Here is a 19,497-nt window from a genome sequence, read left to right as displayed (position 1 = left end):
AGGTGAGTGGAGGACGTGAAGGTGGATTTCTACCAGCTTCAACCGCAAGCAGTACCACTGCTGAAAAATGAGAGCAAATAATCATTGACACGTCATCATGACAGTCAATTCTCAGTGCAGGCTATCTAGAGTGTCTTTCCTTTTTAACCATTTCAAGAGTTCAAGGAAACATTCTTGGAGCATCTACTGTGTTTGGAAAGGCCAAAGGTCCCCCCCTCCCCCAGGCACACTAATGCTTATGCAGGCCATAGACAGGGAGAAAAACAGCCGATTTTTCTTTTAAAAAATGAAAAATCGGTTGTTCAAGCGGCCGACGTTACCAGCAATGGTAAAAAAAAAATCGGCCGATTTTCATCCCGTCTACAGCCGGCAAAAAGTGTCCCTGCAGAGAGCTCCGCTATTTCTTTGACAGTTCTTTGACATTTATAGCGGTTGCAACAATGTATTTGTATCCATTTCGGATACAGATGTTTTTATTCGGAAACAAATAGATACAATGTTGCAACCGCTGTAAATGTCAAGGAACTGTCAAAGAAATAGCGGAGCTCTCTGCAGGGACACTTTTTGCCATACTGGAATTCCTCTCATTTTTCATCCTTCTTCTTCCTCTTCTTCTTCCTCTTCTTCTTCATCATCATCCTCTTCTTCCTCTTCATCATCTTCTTCTTCTTCTTCATCATCATCATCCTCTTCTTCATCATCTTCATCATCATCATCCTCTTCTTCTTTTTCTTCTTTTTGTCTTCCTCTTGCAGGTCACTGCTCATGTGCAGATTTTTTATCAGTAAAAAAATCGGCCGATTTGCCCATCATTGCCGCGAAAATCGGCCGATCGGCAAATTCGGCCGTTTTTTTCCAACTTTACCGAAAAAAAAAATCTGCCAAAATACCGAAAAACGGCCGAACAAATAGCCCACTAACGATCCGAAAATCGGCCGATTTTATTTTCGGCCGAAAAATCGGCCGATTTTATTTTCGGCCGAAAAATCGGCCGATTTTCGACCCATCTATGGCCTGCATAAGATATGGTGTGGCCCTAGGGTCAATGTGTGTTTAGAATACTTCCAAAATGCACATACAAAAACACTCCATCCAAATGCATGTTGCATTTCTATAGCATGTTAAACAGAAGAAAAATGCACTTACATAATGTTAACATGCGCAAGTAAAAATAGACAAAATCCACATCCTTTTATTCTGGCTTCACATACATGCATTGTGGTCTAACACCGCACTCCTGGGCAAATCACATGCAATTTGTGTGCGTTGCAATTAGAGACAAACATTTTGCACACCTCAAATTGCACCGCATCCGGGCCAAAAATGTGCAGGACCCTTTTTCAGGGTATGCACATGGGTGTGAATAGGCATGCCATCCAATTTGGCAAATCGCAATACGCTTTGTGTACCAATATTGGTGTGTTGGTAACTTCACCTAGAAAGCCGCAGCAGGTGGCATGAAGGGGTTGCGGTTGTGATGCGGTGCAGCGCTTGCACAGAAAACACTGCAAATTTCACATCGCATCTGTGTGACACCAGAATGTGCCAATATGTGGCTTGACAAAGCACAGTGGTCAGTGCAGATTATTTTCAATCCATGTTTTTTTACACTTTTCATTCACTGGTTTAACTCAGGTGATCATTAATCACAATTATCTCCGGAGATCACATGCAGCCCCTCAACCATCTACACATATCTCTGGAAATCTATACAGATCTCCTTGAAAAAATGTCTCCTCTCCTCTTTGGAAAACAATTGTCCTCCACCTCATAAACAGGGGGACAGAGAAGACTTCTCCTTGATAACTAAAATCAGATGAATTATCTGTGCTTAATAAACATACACCAATACTGCAAATGCATTGTACTGTCCAAGGCATTGCACACTAACGCATTGCACACTAGAAATGTCAAATGCGTTAGTGTGTACAGTGCATGAGTGTAAAATGCTTTAGTGCACACTGCAGTGTACAACGCATTGCACACTGTAATACTCTGTACAAAGTAATACCGTGTACACCCACACATTGTAGACTGTAATGCACTGTACTCTGTCATGCAGGATGGAGCAACGCATTGCACACTGTGATACCGTGTACACCCACACATTGTAGACTGTAATGCACTGTACACTGTCATGCAGGCTGGAGCTACGCATTGCACACTGTGATACCGTGTACACCCACACATTGTAGACTGTAATGCACTGTACACTGTCATGCAGGCTGGAGCTACGCATTGCACACTGTGATACGCTGTCCACTGTCATGCAGAATCCAGCAACGCATTGCACACTGTTATACCATGTACACCAACACATTGTAGAATGTAATGCATTATACGCAGTATACATGTCCAGATATTCAAAGATTAGCCATGAAGGCCTAGCTGGTTACCTATTTGGCGACCGCAGATAGCCGAATAACGCTACACTGCATCCAGGCAGCTCTGGGAGGGTGTCATATGACATCCTGGCAGAACGCGCTCTCCGTGATTGCTGTGTCCTAAGGACACAGCTGATCACGTGATGTGGTAAAGACCAATCACAGCGGCTTTTTACCATGTGATCAGCCATGTCCAATGACACGCTGATCACCGGGAAATGCATTTGCCGGGTCTTGGCTGCACTTTCATCACGCTGTCAGAATGTGTGGAAAGTACTGCCGAGAACCAGCAGTTATCAAAGCAGGGGTCGGCCCCGATGATCAGTGCCCACCAGTGCCACCCAACAGTTCCGCCCACCTGTGGCCAGCAGTGCCGCCTCATCAACGCACATCAGTGTTGCTAAATTACCAGTTTACCAAATGTTATAATATAAACAGACTTTTATTCATTATGAGCTATTTTGTGGTTTATCGAGCAAAAAGTAAAACTCACAGCAGCAAGTCAATACCACCCAAAGAAAGCTCTATTTGTCTGAAAAAACTGATACAAATTTAAGATGGGTACAATGTGGCATGACCGCACAATTGTCATTCAAAGGGTAACAGTGCAGAAAGATGAAAATTGGCCAGGACAGGAAGGGGGTATGAGTACCCAGTAGGCAAGTGGTTAATATAATTGACCCATCAATACCCAGGAGCTAATGTACAGATAAGTAGCATGTGCACCAAGTGAGATTCTGCTAGGCCCCACCCACAAAATTACAATTACTTGTCCCTCACATGTTATAAACATATTTGCAATGGCCACAGTTACTTTACATATAAGGATCATCTCCTCAGTTGAGAACTGTGCTCTCGCCATGTCCAAATGCCAATAAAGTTATCAAAATTTTCAACCAACACAAAACCTCCAAGCACTTCTCATCCACTTACACTCCCCACAACCACTTCCGGGTGCGCGCGCACCAGATGACGGACTACCAGGAGGATAGCTGCTCGTGCGCCATGGGGGACACCTGTTTGGCGTTTATTTGTGCACGATCGCTCATATCTATGCACGATCGCTCATTTCTATGCACGGCTATGATAGCTTTCGCGAATGTGTGTTTTAGTGATTTTTTTTCTTTTTAAACCTTGGCTAATATATCTTTGTTGCCAAAGGCCAAAAATCAACATACAGTGGGGACTATTTTATTACTGTAAATCAAATTGTAGAAAACCTGTAGCTGGCTGCACAGTGAATGTGACATATTCATTAGTACATAATATTGTGGTGCAAGCAGGTTTTTTATTTTTTTGTTTGGTTTTGAAAAAGCCAGTTTGCACCCACTTGCATATTCACGCTCTTACAAGCTACATTTGAGCAGATTATATAAGTATACAAAGTAACTATTAAGGTTGTTCATATATTGAACATAAAATAAACACAAAAACATCGGTGAAACATTTATTGATCAAATATATCTTCATTTATTTGGTCAGCAGGAACAAGTAGGTACAGTCAATATCTTGGTGAGTCACAAAAATAGGATTGATGTGGCAAAAAGAAAACACTCCTGCTCATAAGAGCTTACAATCTAAAGATACTTCTAATGAACTGTGTGTGCTCAGGTTATAGCAGGAAACAAAGGGGAAAATGAATCAAGTAACATTTTCGTGCACATAAGGTTTACTTACACAATCATTTAGTATAAAGATCCATTCACAAAAAAAGTCTACACATCAAAATATAAAGAAAACAAGACATATGTGAAAAACCCCTCCCACCTCTACAAATCCCCTCCCACCTCTACAAATCCCCTACACATACATTTGTCAGCAGGTTTGTAAGAAAAATGCATTTGAGTCTAAATAAGCAAGGAAAATTAAAACAAGAGCAGATTTTAAACAAAACGATTGACATGTGTGAGGCTTTCAATGCAAAGAGAAAAAACACAATCATTGTGCAATAACACACAAACACACTTTACAAGGCCAAAAATATGCAAACATTTCCAGCCCACTTCCAAACACAGCCTGAGTGGTGTCTGGGGCAATTCAGCACAAAATCTCTTCCTCCCCCAAACCACTACAAGCAAGGACTTAGTCACAAACCACCCGGCCTAGTAACAGGCCAAATCACTCCCTACTGCACATCTTTATATAAGCTAGGTTGTATTTGGAGCGCGCCAAACAAGGCCCCACACCCAATGAAGCCACACCCACCACTGACCTTAATTTGGTCAGTGAAAGTGTTTTCACCTGATGAATCCGCTTCCTACCTGCATTAACCCTTGGTATACAGGCCCCACAAATCAGAAAGATATATACAGTGAAATGTATGTGTGCAGCATACAACAGAACATTGAGCAGGGATGTGAAAGGGAACCCCAATTGGAACCTTTATTGCTACTATGGTCACAATTCCCTCCAGATTCTCGCATGAGTTAAGACAGTCACATGACCACATCTTGTATGCAATACTGAAAATGACAAATCGATTTGACTAGTATGGTGAATTTCCCATCAATTGGTAAAACACTCCAGAAATCAAACATCACCAAACATTACACTCTGGGTAAAGCTGATTTACAAATCCTGCGACTTACAGTAAAATTGACCATTTCAATGCAATTTTCAAGACATCTGACACAGATCTCTATGCAAATTGCCACTAAAGTAGTACATGTACTACTATAGAAATCAGTGTTTGAAACGCACCCATGTGGTCACTCTAATAGCAGACAATAGGGTGCGACTTTGCAGACGATTTACAGCTTGCATGTTGTGCAAATCACATGCCAAGTCCCACTCAATGAGCACGCTATTGGAGCGTTCATATTGTTGTGGTTCAAACTTGGTAGGAGCCGCAAGTAATAATAGAGTAATGAATACACTACTTTTCATGCAATTTGCTGAGAGATCGATGTCGAATGTCTTGCAAATTGCACTTGAAATCACCATGTACCCCGACTTTGAAATCATGCAACTTCTATGCAAGTCACATGATGTGACTGTGGTGTCAATAACACCACTTAGAAATCTGCTTTAATGTGACCGGGTAGCCCCCAGTAACATTGTTTGCGATTGCCATGCAATTGGCATGACAGGCGACTTGCAAATCGTAGACCAAGTAGCACCCTATTGGCCACTGTAGGCTCTGTTCACATCCAATTGGATTGTGAACTCGTGCAACTTCACTGTAAGTTGGACAATTGCCGCATCGGATTAGATGTGACAGTGGTGTTGGCCCCCAGTAACATTGGGTGCAATTTGCCATGCAAAGAGCAAGCTGCTGGCCATGCCAATCACATGACAAGTCACATCCAGGGTGTGCAATTTCAGGTGCGATTTGTGCATTGACATCGTACCTGATATTGGATATAATGAATGTGAGTGTATTAACATACACCATTTGTTGCAGCGAGAGTTCAAAGGTATTTGAGAATTGTGGCCATTTATTAGCAATTTAACATCTAGACTCAAATAGAAATCGCAATGCTACACACAATTGAAAACACAACTAGTTAGTAATTCTCTAGAAAACACAGTAAAATTGGCAACTTAAAGAGTAATTTTCAATTGCATATAGTGTGAGCGAAGCAGGAAAATCAACAAAGGAAATAAATCTTTGAAGGCGTGCGGTACCTGCCTGCTGGGATAAGGGTCTGCTATGCATTTGGGGGAAAAATGCACGCCAGGATTTGTGACAAGTTTGATGTGTGGATTCACCAACCAAGTCTTTTCTCTCTCGTTCACTCTTCTGAATGTCTCTCTTTATCACTCTTCAGTATGTATCTCTTGCTCACTCTTCTTTGTTTCACTGGCTCGCTCTTCTCTCTCGCTCACTCTTCTGAATGTCTCTCTTTATCACTCTTCTTCGTCTCACTCTTCTCTCTCTCTGTCAGCTCTTTGCTTGCCAAATCCTTCACAAAAGTGGGTGGAGTGTAAACCATCATTATCAAATCTATTAGTGATTCAGGCCCTTATCTTATCCCATTGTATGACATTCACATAAGGTGCAGCTTTGAAGGTGTTTCAACAGACAAGGCCTCATTCTAATTCACATTTTAGGGATCATTTAGACAGAAAGCAAAGATGTTGCCGGAATATGTATGTGAAGACAGCCACACACGGAGATCATGCTACTACCTCGCCGGGGTTGGGATTCAAACCTACAACCCTAGAGTTATGAGGCAGTAGTGCTAACCACTAATCCACGGAGCTACATTGCTAACCCAGCCTGTATTTCTGTGCTGTGAATCAATCCTAGGTCCCTGGGCATGGTCAGTATAACTAGCCAGATATCTCCAATGTGACACAAATGTTGTGCTATGTTGCCAATTCAGATGTATGTTGGTTCTATGTATCCCAATACAAAGGATTGCAATACTAATACAGGCGTACCTCGGTTTACCAACGCCTCAGGGAACGTCATATTTGGGGTACAAATGTCAAACCATTTCAGTTAATTGGTCTGTTTACAAATGTTTGAATAATTTGGTATGGGCATGTGGCCTGGTATGGTTCAGGAGAGGGGGAGGCGCTCGCTTGCCCCCCCCCTTCTTTCCTGACCTGCCGGGCTGCATGCTCGGATAAGTATGTGTTATGGATTTAGGGGGGTACCCCATGCTGTTTTTTATTTAATTTCAGCGTGGAGTTACCCCTTAACATCCATACGAGACCCGAAGGGCTTAGTATGGATGGGAGGGGGGACCCCACGCCAGTTATTTAAAGAACTGTTTATAAATCACTGCAATACTTTGACATTCAACTGTCAGTGGGGAACTCCGCCGACAGCTGAAACATGAGCGCTGCATTGGTTTTCATTACTAAAATGCTGCATGAGTTGATAACATAACTCATGCGGGATTGTAGGAGCGACAGCCATGAGTTAATGTTTCAACTGTCCGCGGGGTTCCCCACTGACAGCTGAATGTAAAATAATTCCCTTTATTGCATAAATAATAAAAAAAAAAGCGTGGGGTCCCCCCTCCCATCTGTACCAAGCCCTTCGGATCTGGTATGGATATTAAGGGGGAACTCCACGCTGAAATTAAAAATAAAAACAGCGTGGGTCCCCTCAATATCCATTTCTTATATAGGTATGGGGCGGGGCCAGCCGGGAACAGCAAGCATGTGACATGGGGCGGGTCACTGGGATGATGTCCCCGGCTGGCCCCGCCCATACCTATATAAGAAATGTCAGCTAGGCTTTTCTTCACTAGGCTGGAAGCCTTGGACGGGAGCGGAACCTTTTTTTTTTTTCCTTTTTTCGGGTCGCCGCCGCCGCGATTGACGTTGGATCTACTTCGGGGGACATTGTTTTAATAAAGAACTTGTCAAAGACCCTGTACTGTGTTTTTTTTACACCACACTTAGTTTTTTTGTGAATGAGTCTGCGGACCGTGTACGCAGAATCATTCACGTAGGGGGGGGGGCCGGGATCTGGGGGCTTCCAGATTATGATAAGCCCCCCGCCCGCAGACCCCCACAACCACCGGCCAGGGTTGTGGGGAAGAGGCCCTTGTCCTCATCAACATGGGGACAAGGTGCTTTGGGGGGGGAGCCCCCCTGCCCCAAAGCACCCCCCCATGTTGAGGGCATGTGGCCTGGTATGGTTCAGGAGGGGGGGGGTGCTCGCTCGTTCCCCCCCCTTTCCTGACCTGCCGGGCTGCATGCTCGGATAAAGGTCTGGTATGAATACTGAGGGGGACTCACGCTGTTTTTTTTTTAAATTTCAGCATGGAGTTCCCCCTTAATATCCATACCAGACCTGAAGGGCTTGGTATGGATGAGAGGGGGGACCCACGCTGTTTTTTTTTTTTTTTTTTTATTGCGGACCTTTATTTTTACATTCAGCTTTCAAAATAAATATTATCTAGACCTTCAAAATAAGTAAAATCATAACAGAAATAATTATAAAGGATAAGAAACAAAAATATAATCGCTAGAACTAAGGAAATCTAATTAGATTACATGAAGATATGCCGAGTGCTGTTTATTAAACACAGTAGTCGCGACCGAGTGCCGGCTGTCAGAGGAATCCACAATCAGATTCACTATTAGTCAGTGGCTAAAAAGCAAACGCCCATGGCAGAGGTCTAAAAGGTGTTCTGCACATGCTCAGTTCTATCTGCCAAAGACACTGCACGGGCGTCTAGATTTTTACTGTGTCGATTTCCTTGAAAAAAACGATTTTTAACACATTCTTAATTTTTTTGGAAATAGCAGATATTGTTTAAAGTGAAGTCCTGATATTTGGCAAAGCAAATTTCTAAGTGAACATGTCTCTACAGTGATTTTTCATGGTGTTAGACGTGCTTCTTAGCAAGTCTGCTTTTGTGAGTCTGATTCCGGGCGTGTGTCTTTTTGTGAATTAGATTGGGCATCTGCTTATGGGCTCTGGTCAATAGTGAATTAGGTTGCAGGGTAAAAAATGGAAGGACGCCCATGAAAATTGGGCTTAAGCCCATAAATATGCGCCCACGCCCAATAGTGAATCAAGGCCATAATGACAGGTAAAACTACACTTTTCCCTTTTAACCCAGGCAGGTATATATGGTACAATATCTTCCCACTCTTTGCCAACGCTTTGTATGAATCCAATCCACTCCACAATCTATACAGTGATCCCCAGATAGTTTAGTTGCTGTAATCCCACTTGCAAAATGGCAGGACATAGACTTCCGGTTTGCGGCTTGACCTCATCGGCCCGCCCTGTACAGCTTGTATACCAGTGTAAATTTGCTGTCCCCTCAAAATAACTCAATACACAGCTATTAATGTCAAAACCGCTGGCGACAAAAGCGAGTACACCCCTAAGTGAAAATGTCCAAATTGGGCCCAAAGTGTCAATATTTTGTGTGGCCATCATAATTTTCTAGCACTGCCTTAACCCTCTCGGGCATGGAGTTCACCAGAGCTTCACAGGTTGCCACTGGTGTCCTCTTTTACTCCTCCATGACGACATCACAGAGCTGGTGGATGTTAGAGACCTTGCACTCCTCCACCTTCCATATGAGGATGCCCCACAGAAGCTCAATAGGGTTTAAGTCTGGAGACATGCTTGGCCAGTCCTTCACCTTTACCCTCAGCTTCTTTAGCAAGGCAGTGGTTGTTTTGGAGGTGTGTTTGGGGTCATTATCATGTTGGAATACTGCCCTGCAGTCAAGTCTCCGAAGGGAGGGGATCATGCTCTGCTTCAGTATGTCACAGTACATGTTGGTATTCATGGTTCCCTCAATGAACTGTAGCTCCCTAGTGCCGGCAGCACTTATGCAGCCCCAGACCATGACACTCCCACCACCATGCTTGACAGTAGGCAAGACACACTTGTCTTTGTACTCTTCACCTGGTAGCCGCCAAACACGCTTGACACCATCTGAACCAAATCAGTTTATCTTGGTCTTATCAGACCACAGGACATGGTTCCAGTAGTCCATGTCCTTAGTCTGCTTGTCTTCAGCAAACTGTTTGCGGGCTTTCTTGTGCATCATCGTTAGAAGAAGCTTCCTTCTGGGACGACAGCCATGCAGACCAATTTGATGCAGTGTGTGGCGTATGGTCTGAGCACTGACAGACTGACTCCCACCCCTTCAACCTCTGCAGCAATGTTGGCAGCACTCATATGTCTATATCCCAAAGACAACCTCTGGATATGATGCTGAGCACGTGCACTCAACTTCTTTGGTTGACCATGATGAGGCCTGTTCTGAGTGGAACCTGTCCTGTTAAACCGCTGTATGGTCTTGGCCACCGTGCTGCAGCTCAGTTTCAGGGTCTTGGCAATTTTCTTATAGCCTAGGCCATCTTCATGTAGAACAACAATCCTTTTTGTCAGATCCTCAGAGAGTTCTTTGCCATGAGGTGCCATATTGGACTTCCAGTGACCAGTATGAGAGAGTGAGAGAGATAACACCAAATTTAACACACCTGCTCCCCATTCACACCTGAGACCTTGAAACACTAACGAGTCACATGACATCGGGGAGGGAAAATGGCTAATTGGGCCCAGTTTGGACATTTTTACTTAGTGGTGTACTCACGTTTGTTGCCAGCGGTTTAGATATTAATGGCTGTGTGTTGAGTTATTTTGAGGGGACAGCAAATTTACACTTTTATACAAGCTGTACACTCACTACTTTACATTGTAGCAAAGTGTCATATCTTTTCATGTGACAACACTGAAGAAATAATAAAATATTTACAAAAATGTGAGGGGTGTACTCACTTCTGTGAGATACTGTATATCCATTTTGGAATATATGACCATGGAGTATGTTTGATCATTAAGCGTTCATAAGGACTGTGGAGCATTGTTTATATGTCACCATCACTGTTTATTAGTACACATTCAGTAGATTTAAGGTTTATTATTTGATATAAGAGTATCACTGTGTTGATATATTCATATAGTTGTATATATTATGCATTTTTTATTGATTATTTTGATATATGTGGGAACACATCACATGCTAGCTGCATAATTATAATTAGGTACCTATTGCGCTGAACTTTTTTCATATAATATCATACAGATGACAGAATAAAATGAGAGGAAGTCACCAGTAGAACATTTATTCCAAACTGTTGTCAATTTGCTTTGTGCACCATGGACAGTGAGTCGCAAAGTTCTTTGAACAATTTGAACACTTTCAATTCCCTTTAAATTTAAATTTATGGGTAAATGAAATACAATACGGCATGGAGCAAAACTCCAACCCACTCACTGCCCACATTGCCAGTCAGAATTTATTCTGTCCTAATCTGGTTCAGTAAAGTGACATCTTACTGAGGGTTCCGACATTTTGCTGCTTCTATTGTTTATTGAATAAAGCTTTATGCATAGTACAGTATTGTATAGCAACCAATCAGATTTTAGTCTGCGACAGCCAGATTAGTTATACATGATACTTATATTATATGAAGTGTCTGCATAATCATCATTGCACTTTTCTCAGTCTTAATAAATAAGACCAATGTGCCTATGGCTGTATAATTTCAATTTTCTTTGTGTATTTTGTGTTACGTGTATTCAAGGAATAGCCAACGTTAAGTAAACAACTGCAAATCACATAGATGACAGAATAAAATGAGAGGAAATCACCAATAGAACATTTATACTAAACTGCGTTGTCAATTTGCTTTGTGCACCATGGATAGTGTGGTGTTATTACTGCAAGAGCCTTAGGGCCAGTTCACACTACATGCATTTCAGTTTCTTTTTTTCTGCATACAAAATGCACAAAAAGTAGGTTATATGGTTGTCAACGTCATAGTTCACATCAGTGCTTGCAGTTCCAGTGTGTTCTGGTTGCAGATAAAAAAAAGTAGAACATGCTGCATTTTTTCTGCACAGAACTGTACTGGAACGTGGAAAAACGCAACAAAAAAGCACCGGAATGCACTGGAACACACCAAAATACACTGGAATGCACATGTCTCTGAATTGAAGAAAAAGAGAGGGGGAAAAAAGAACTGGAATTCATAAAGAACACACTGGAATGCATCAAAAACGCACCGACACGCATCAAAAATGTGCATGTGGAAACGCATCCGGAAAACATCTGGACTGCATTTCTATAGTGTGAACCGGCCCTTAACATATAGCTAAAGGCAAAACCTTTTTTTCTTTAGTTTTGTATAGATTAGAACACCTGTCAGTTTTTATTACTGTCTGTTCCCCTGTTAGGGAGGTTCACCCTCTCTTTTTGTCCTGTTTACCATTATCATCGAAAACGAAAGTAAAAGAAACCACAAATTTTGGGTTGTCCCCAAAAAGGCAATATAGGGGAAATCTTCTAATGGGGACACTAGTTCTGGTGAACTGGGGGTCCCCAATGAATTCCCTTAATTTGCAGAGATTCTCTCACTTCCCCTTTTGGCTATGGGACAGGAAGTGAAGATAAATTTCCCCGAATGGGACACAGATGCCAAAAAATAAATTAGCAGGGGTTATAACCCTCCCTTGCTCTATCCAAAATGAAAAAAAAAAAGTTTTGACTATAATTCTACTTTAAGTACTTTATATAGTAAGTACATATCAATAATCTGAACCAATGTTTTTACCCTGCTGATAGAAATACCCTTTGGTGTACAATATTGGAGCCTGTTTGGCACACAATGGACCTGCTGTTCCTGTTGTTTATGACTTTGGAAGTGCCACGAAGACAGCAGCTTACTACTCACCACTTGGAGGAAGTAAGATCATGATGAATATCCAATAATCCTTGTCTATGTGAATTCTGTAAAATGGTGATCACAATGTTAATGCAACGTTCTTTCTCTACAGGAGAGTTCACTGCTGGCTATGTCCAGTTCCGAGCTATTAACCCCGAAAGAGCTCCCCTGGCTCTGTGCCCTGGTGTAAAAGTGACAGGCTGCAATGTAGAGCATGTAAGTATTAGTACTTCTTTTATACTGACACAGTTAGGTTGATTTACTAAAGTCAAATAGGCTGTTTTGCTTTGAAAGCAAATTTTCCCTTAACTTAGTGAATGAGGTGAAGCTCTGCTGAATTCCATCATTCAGTCATGCACATGCAAAAATACAGTTTTTTTTTCTTGCACTTACATAGTTACATAATTAGTCTGGCTGAAAAAAGACAAAAGTCCATCCAGTTCAACCATTAAAAAAAAAAAGTTATTATCCTACACCCACAGGTGATCCAGAGGAAGGCAATAAAACCCAGCAAAGCATGATCCAATTGCTCCTGCAGGGAAAACAAAATCCTTCCTGATCCCCCAAGAGGGAATCGGATATTCCCTGGATCAACTTTACCTATAAATGTTAGTATCCAGTTATATTCTGTGTATCTAAGAAAGAATCCAGGACTTTTTTAAAGCAATCCACTGAGCTGACCAGAACCAACTCTTGAGGGAGTCTATTCCACATTTTCACATCCCTAACTGTGAAGAAACCTTTCTGTATTTGGAGATTAAATTTCTTTTCCTCCAGACATAAAGAGTGCCCCCTTGTCCTCTGTGATGACCTCAGGGTGAATAGCTCTACACCGAGTTCACTATATGAACCACTGATGTATTTATACATGTTGATCATATCCCCCCTTAATCTCCTCTTCTCAAGAGAGAATAAATTCAGTTCCTCTGATCTTTCCTCATAGCTGAGCTCCTCCATGCCTCCTATCAGTTTGGTTGCCCTTCTCTGTACTTTCTCCAGTTCCCAATGCTCTTTTTGTGAATTGGTGCCCAAAACTGAACTGCATATTCCAGATGAGGTCTTACTAATGATTTGTACCGGGGTAATATGATATCTCTCTCTCTGTAGTCTATACCTCTTTTAATACAAGAGAGGATTTTGCTCGCTTTAGGAACCGCAGCTTGTCATTGCATGCCATTATTAAGCTTGTGATCTACCAGAACCCCCAGATCCTTCTCCACCATTGATTCCCCCAGTTGTACTCCCCCTAGTATGTATGATGCATGCATATTCTTAGCCCCCAAGTGCATAACCGTATATTTATCAACATTAAACCTCATTTACCACATAGTTGTCCAATTAAACAGTACATTGAGGTCAGCTTGTAAGTTGGAGACATCCTGTAAGGACATTATTCCACGGCACAGCTTGGTGTCATCTGCAAAGACTGAAATGGGATTTTTAAGCCCAGACCCTATATCATTTATAAATATAATAAAAAGTAAGGGTCCCAACACTGAACCTTGGGGTACACCACTGACAACCCTAGACCATGCAGAGTATGAATCATTAACCACTACTCTCTGAATACGATCTTTTAGCCAGTTAACTAGCCATTTACATACAGATTTTTCCAAGCCTGTAGACTTTACCTTACACATTAGACGTGTGTGGGGAACTGTGTCAGACGCTTTTGCAAAATCCAAGTATACCACATCCACTGCTACCCCTCTGTCCAAGGTTTTGCTCACCTTCTCATAAAAAGAAATCAGATTTGTTTGACAACTTCTGTCTTTCATGAATCCATGCTGTCTGTTGTTTAAAATATTTTTTTTCCAGCAAGAACTCATCTATGTTGTCTTTTATTAAACTCTCCAGTATCATCCCAACTATAGAAGTTAAACTAACAGGTCTATAATAACTTGGTAAAGATTTCCCCTTTTTAAATATTGGCACCACATTGGCCTTACACCAATCCAGTGGTACTATGCCAGTCACTTTCCTTAGCATTTTTTGCAAAGTGACTTTCCACCACATTTTATGGGAAAATTCACTTACAAGGTGGAACTTGGATAGGGATGGGAAATTTAGTAGGCTATTCCAGAAATAGAACTAGTTACGGTTGAGGACAAAACTTCCTTAAGTAGCAGCCTTGAGCAAAGTCCCAGTGCTTGGAAGGGGTTAAATGGACAGTGCTCTTCAGGACACCAGCCAGGGTTCCCTTGTTTCAGATCCATGCTGACTATAAAGCACCAGATGGGTAGCAAAGCACACAGAGTCCCCAAGATCCCTCAGTGTCTGTTCTAACAAGGCCTAAGAACAGAATGGTAGCCTCCTTCCAATTTTCCAAGCAACACCCTTTAGTGATACCAGACAGATCTTTGACAGACAGCTCCCCTCAGTCTGCTTACTGAAGAACCAGAGTCACTCTCTCTCTTACTTCAGGCCTCCAGGTAGCCCAGCTGAGGCTGCATGGCAGTAGGTGCCTGGGGAGGCAACGTGCCTTCGCCCCAGGCTGGTGCAATCCTATCCAGGAAATACCCAGGGCTAAGCATGCCCAAATAATAAGTACCATCTTCCAGCATCCTTCAGGGCAGCACTCCCTGTGATTGGTTGGAGTGGCGTTAATATTCGTACTGTGTTTTGCATGAGTTCCACCTATACTGTACATCTAGAATCTTCCTAGGTAACTTGGATACAAAGGAAGCCAGGGGCAGAACTAGCAGTACATGAACACACAGAGCAAGCATTACTAATAATTGCAGCTCTCTGTGAAGCAGAAAGCATAGTTAGATTTTCTTAACAGTTCAATCAAGCAAAAGAACCAACTATAATCTACTTATCCTAGTACTTATCTAGGAGGGTGCTACACATACCTTATTTATGGGGGCTGTTAATCACTGGATCGTCTATGCTTTTGCATGAGGCACGGGTGTCCCTACCGGAGATTGTCTGCTCACTGTGCAATGACTCAGCATCCACCACCATCTGTCACTTTAACCCCTGTGAGTGCAATTATTAAGGTTTTTAGTACATTTTCTGGATTTGATTTACTACATTCTGCAGGCTTTGCGCTGTCTTTTCTCTACTATGTACAGCAGCAGGGTCTTCGATAGGGTAATACATTCAGTTCTCCTGTACCAGACCTGGGTCCCATCAGCTCAACAGGGGACCCCGGGAAGCCTTGCTGTTCATCTATAGTGCAAGCAGTTTGTAATATATGACCAGGCTCCCAGGCTTGCTAGGACATGCATTACATTTTCCCTGGGCCCCATCAGTTCAGAGGAGGGGTGCAGGAAGTAAGAGCAGAGAGGAGACTTTTTTTCATATCAGCAAGCTGGCAGATAAAGCCAGAGCCGAGGTTCCTGATACTGATTTTTAAGTCCTGGTTGGCCACACCTGCTCACCGCCTCCCTCAGTAAGTGCTGAGGAGGGTGGAGAGCGCAACTTTAACAGGGTGGTGGGAGGTGACTAATCAGAGAGGTGGCCGAGGGTGCAACACAGGGGTCCTGGGAGACCAGATATAGTGAATGCAGGGTCTGGGGAAGACCAGATATAGGGATTGCAGGGTCCGGGGAGACCAGATATAGTGAATGCAGGGTCCTGGGAGACCAGATATAGTGAATGCGGGGTCCGGGGGAGACCAGGTATAGTGTATGCGGGATCTTGGGAGACCAGATATAGTGAATGCAGGGTCCGGGGGAGACCAGATATAGTGATTGCAGGGCCCAGGGAGACCAGATATAGTGAATGCAGGGTCTGGGGGAGACCAGATATAGTGATTGCAGGTCCCGGGGAGACCAGATATAGTGAATGCAGGGTCCGGGGGAGACCGAGATAGTGAATGCAGGGTCCGGGGGAGACCAGATATAGTGAATGCAGGGTCCGGGGAGACAAGATATAGCGAATGCAGGGTCCGGGAGAGACCAGATATAGTGATTGCAGGGCCCGGGGAGACCAGATATAGTGAATGCAGGGTCCGGGGGAGACCAGATATAGTGAATGCAGGGTCCGGGGGAGACCAGATATAGTGAATGCAGGGTCCGGGGAGACCAGATATATTGAATGCAGGGTCCTGGGAGACCAGATATAGTAAATGCAGGGTCCCGGGAGACCAGACATAGTGAATGCAGGGTCCGGGGTTTAGTAACACTTTAAAGGATAAATTCACCTTTTTTTAGCAATATTTCAATTTTCATAATAAATAGAATCCTTCTGTGATAATTTGAGGTCCAGCAACCCAATGTTCTTATCTCTCACTTACATCATCCACAGTCTGAAATTTCATGTTTCTGTTTTAAAAAGTTAAATTTTTAAAACATTCTTTCAGGTTACATCACTTTCTATAGGTAAGCTCCCCTCATTCTCTGTGCTTTTGCATTACAGAAAAGGGTGTGATAGGGTGTGTATTACCATTCTGGACCACAGCGCCCTCATTACTATACCACCACCTATTTCTTCCCTTAAAGTGACCATACCCATTACAATCTGATTGCGCAATCTCCTTTAGATATGCAGTGCAAGAGCAGATCTGATTTGATACAAATTGAATTGATTGTCCAGGTGGGTCCTCCTATTCCATAGTTCTGGTAAATCTAAAGGAAATTGTACAATCAGATTGCATAGTGTATGGCCATCATTATACAGATACATTGGAGGATGTGGATAGAGACACTGTGTATAAAGGTGGCCATACACTATACAATCTGATTGTATAATCTGCTTTAAATTTACCAAAACAATATATTAGGAGGACACACCATCTATCCAATCACTCTGTATCTCCAATCACTCTGTATCCAATTAGACAGGCCCTTGCACTACATCAGGGGTGTCAAACCCACAGGGCGCATGTGGCCCTAAAGAGTTTAGCAACCCAGGCCTGTCTGGAGGGACGCTGGGGAATCCAGGCAAATGCACGATTGGAGAGATGCCAGGGATGCCATGCAAACATAATTGATAGGTGAAGGTTGTTTGCTTTAATGAGGTCAGTGCAGGATGTGTTTGCTAATGAGGTCAGCTGATGAAATCCTTCCTGTGTTCTATTGGTTTTTCTGTCCTAAATCTACATACCAGCAAGTGATGAAGCTTTCTAAGAAATTCAGCAAGGGCTAAGGTAAGGCCTTGTTCTCAAAATCAAAGAAACCTTTTAATTTTTTGCAAAAGGTACATTAATGGTATATTGGTACATAGGGGAGCTGGAATTTAGAAAATAAAAAGGTGAACTTAATCTGTAAATTCTTGTTCAGACTTATGCAAGGAGGCTTTAGTGATATTAGGTTGGTAATATTTTTTTTGGACCTTTCACTCTTTCTTAGCACTGCATTGGAGGAGGGGGATACATCTCAGAGGGATCACCTCGCCAGTGTGGAGACTTTGCATCCTTGGACTGGGACGGCTATGGAACACGTAGGGCATGGAGTTCCAGCAAGGAAATTACTGAGGCAGCTGTCCTACTGTTCTATCGTTAATCTGTAAACAGTTGTCCATATTCTTCCCTCTACAATTTTGGTTTGCTTCAATAAAATATAGAATACATTTGGGTGAAATCTGGTTTACTTATTGTTTAAATATGCAACCATGCTGTTTTTGAGCTGCTAAGTTTATTAAAATGTTATCCATCAAAACGACTTACCGTATGCTACTTTACAGTATAAATGTAATACAGTGATATCCAATGAGCAATCTTAGTGTCTGTCTGGGGGTAAGAAGACCCCCTGTTTATGCAGCTTGGTTAATATGTAATTCAGACAATGGGGTGAACAAAGAGAAGGGAGAAGAGTTTGAGAGAAGAACTTGGAGTGAGCTGCAATTTTTAAATGTATTTATTGTGCTTACTTTCAGTAAGAATAGTCTTTACAGAGAATGGCTTAAGGGCTTTTTCACACCACAGTTTCAGCATTCCAGGTGCATTTCTGTATTTGCGTTTTTGATGCATTTTTAATGCTTTTTTATGTGTTCTGGTGCATTTCCCCTTTTTTTTTCCCTTCATCTCAATCAAGGACATGTGCATTATGCTGCTCTTTTTGTCATGTTCCAAAACTGTTCCATAAAGAAAAATGCAGCATGTTCTACTTTTGTTGACTGCAGTGGAATGCACTGCACTGGTGTGAACTAGGGCCATTGGAATATTATTTCCTTACAAGAATATGGCATTTTCCAGGATTTTCTAGAAAAGATAATATAAAAAACAGGTTATTTTATGTAACGTCCCTTTAAGAATAGATAGGGTAAAATTTGCAGAGTGGCTGAGGTCCATTGCTGTTGTTTGTTGGTAGTATAATTTTTTAAAAATAGGTGGTGAAAGATACATATGTGTATGTAACACACCACACTAATACTGATTGCAGGATGTTAATTAACCACAAGATGGCAGTGTTTTGCAGTTAGTTATCAGACTAGTGTGGATTCCCATATGTGTGGTGCGGATTGAAGCTCAGGTTTCACAGGTATTTGACACAATAGTTTAGTGGTTCAGAACAGGTTTAGATCAGGTTCAGGTCAGGAATTTATCCTGTTCACAACTGATGATGTGCAGTTTAGAAACAGTTCCCATAGAAGTCAATAGTCTGTAATCTACACCTGAACTGGACCGCACTGCTCAGACATCATACAGGACTCTTTTTCAATTCGCATTTAATCCGCACTGCCAGTGCACCAGACGTGTGTGAACAGGCACCATTGGAGTCAAACTGCATCCAATCCGCATGTATGTGAACCAGCATTAATGAAGCAAAGCCTTGTTGAACTTGTGAGCTGATAGCAGGATTTCTATACTCAGATAAAGAGTAAACAGGCTACATTTCCCAGAAGAGGGCTGAAGCCTATATATTCAAAAGCCCAGGAACTCCTCTGGAAGGAAGTGAATGCTCAAAGGCTGAGAACGTGTGTGGAGAAGGCAGTGCAGGACTCAGAGGACCAAGGCTGAATCAGGTCACATTGAGGAGAAGGAAAGAGGGACTGCAGACCGCTG

The 19,497-nt window shown here is 42.4% G+C and overlaps 1 long non-coding RNA gene across 1 annotated transcript; it reads left to right on the top strand.

Annotated features, from left to right (window-relative positions):
• Positions 1-12,338: 12,338 nt before the first annotated feature.
• On the top strand, positions 12,339-18,141 carry LOC149449776 (uncharacterized). The gene is made up of 3 exons (XR_016315366.1): positions 12,339-12,566; positions 12,658-12,761; positions 17,843-18,141. It is a non-coding gene; the product is annotated as an uncharacterized LOC149449776 (long non-coding RNA).
• The last annotated feature ends 1,356 nt before the right edge of the window (positions 18,142-19,497 follow it).

Source organism: Staurois parvus, unplaced genomic scaffold, assembly GCF_062004578.1.
Source record: "Staurois parvus isolate SC_StPar_1 unplaced genomic scaffold, SC_StPar_1.0 ptg000604l, whole genome shotgun sequence".
Lineage (NCBI taxonomy): Eukaryota > Metazoa > Chordata > Amphibia > Anura > Ranidae > Staurois > Staurois parvus.
The sequence above is the reverse complement of the archived record's forward strand: the minus strand, read 5'-3'. Positions and strand labels throughout refer to the sequence as shown.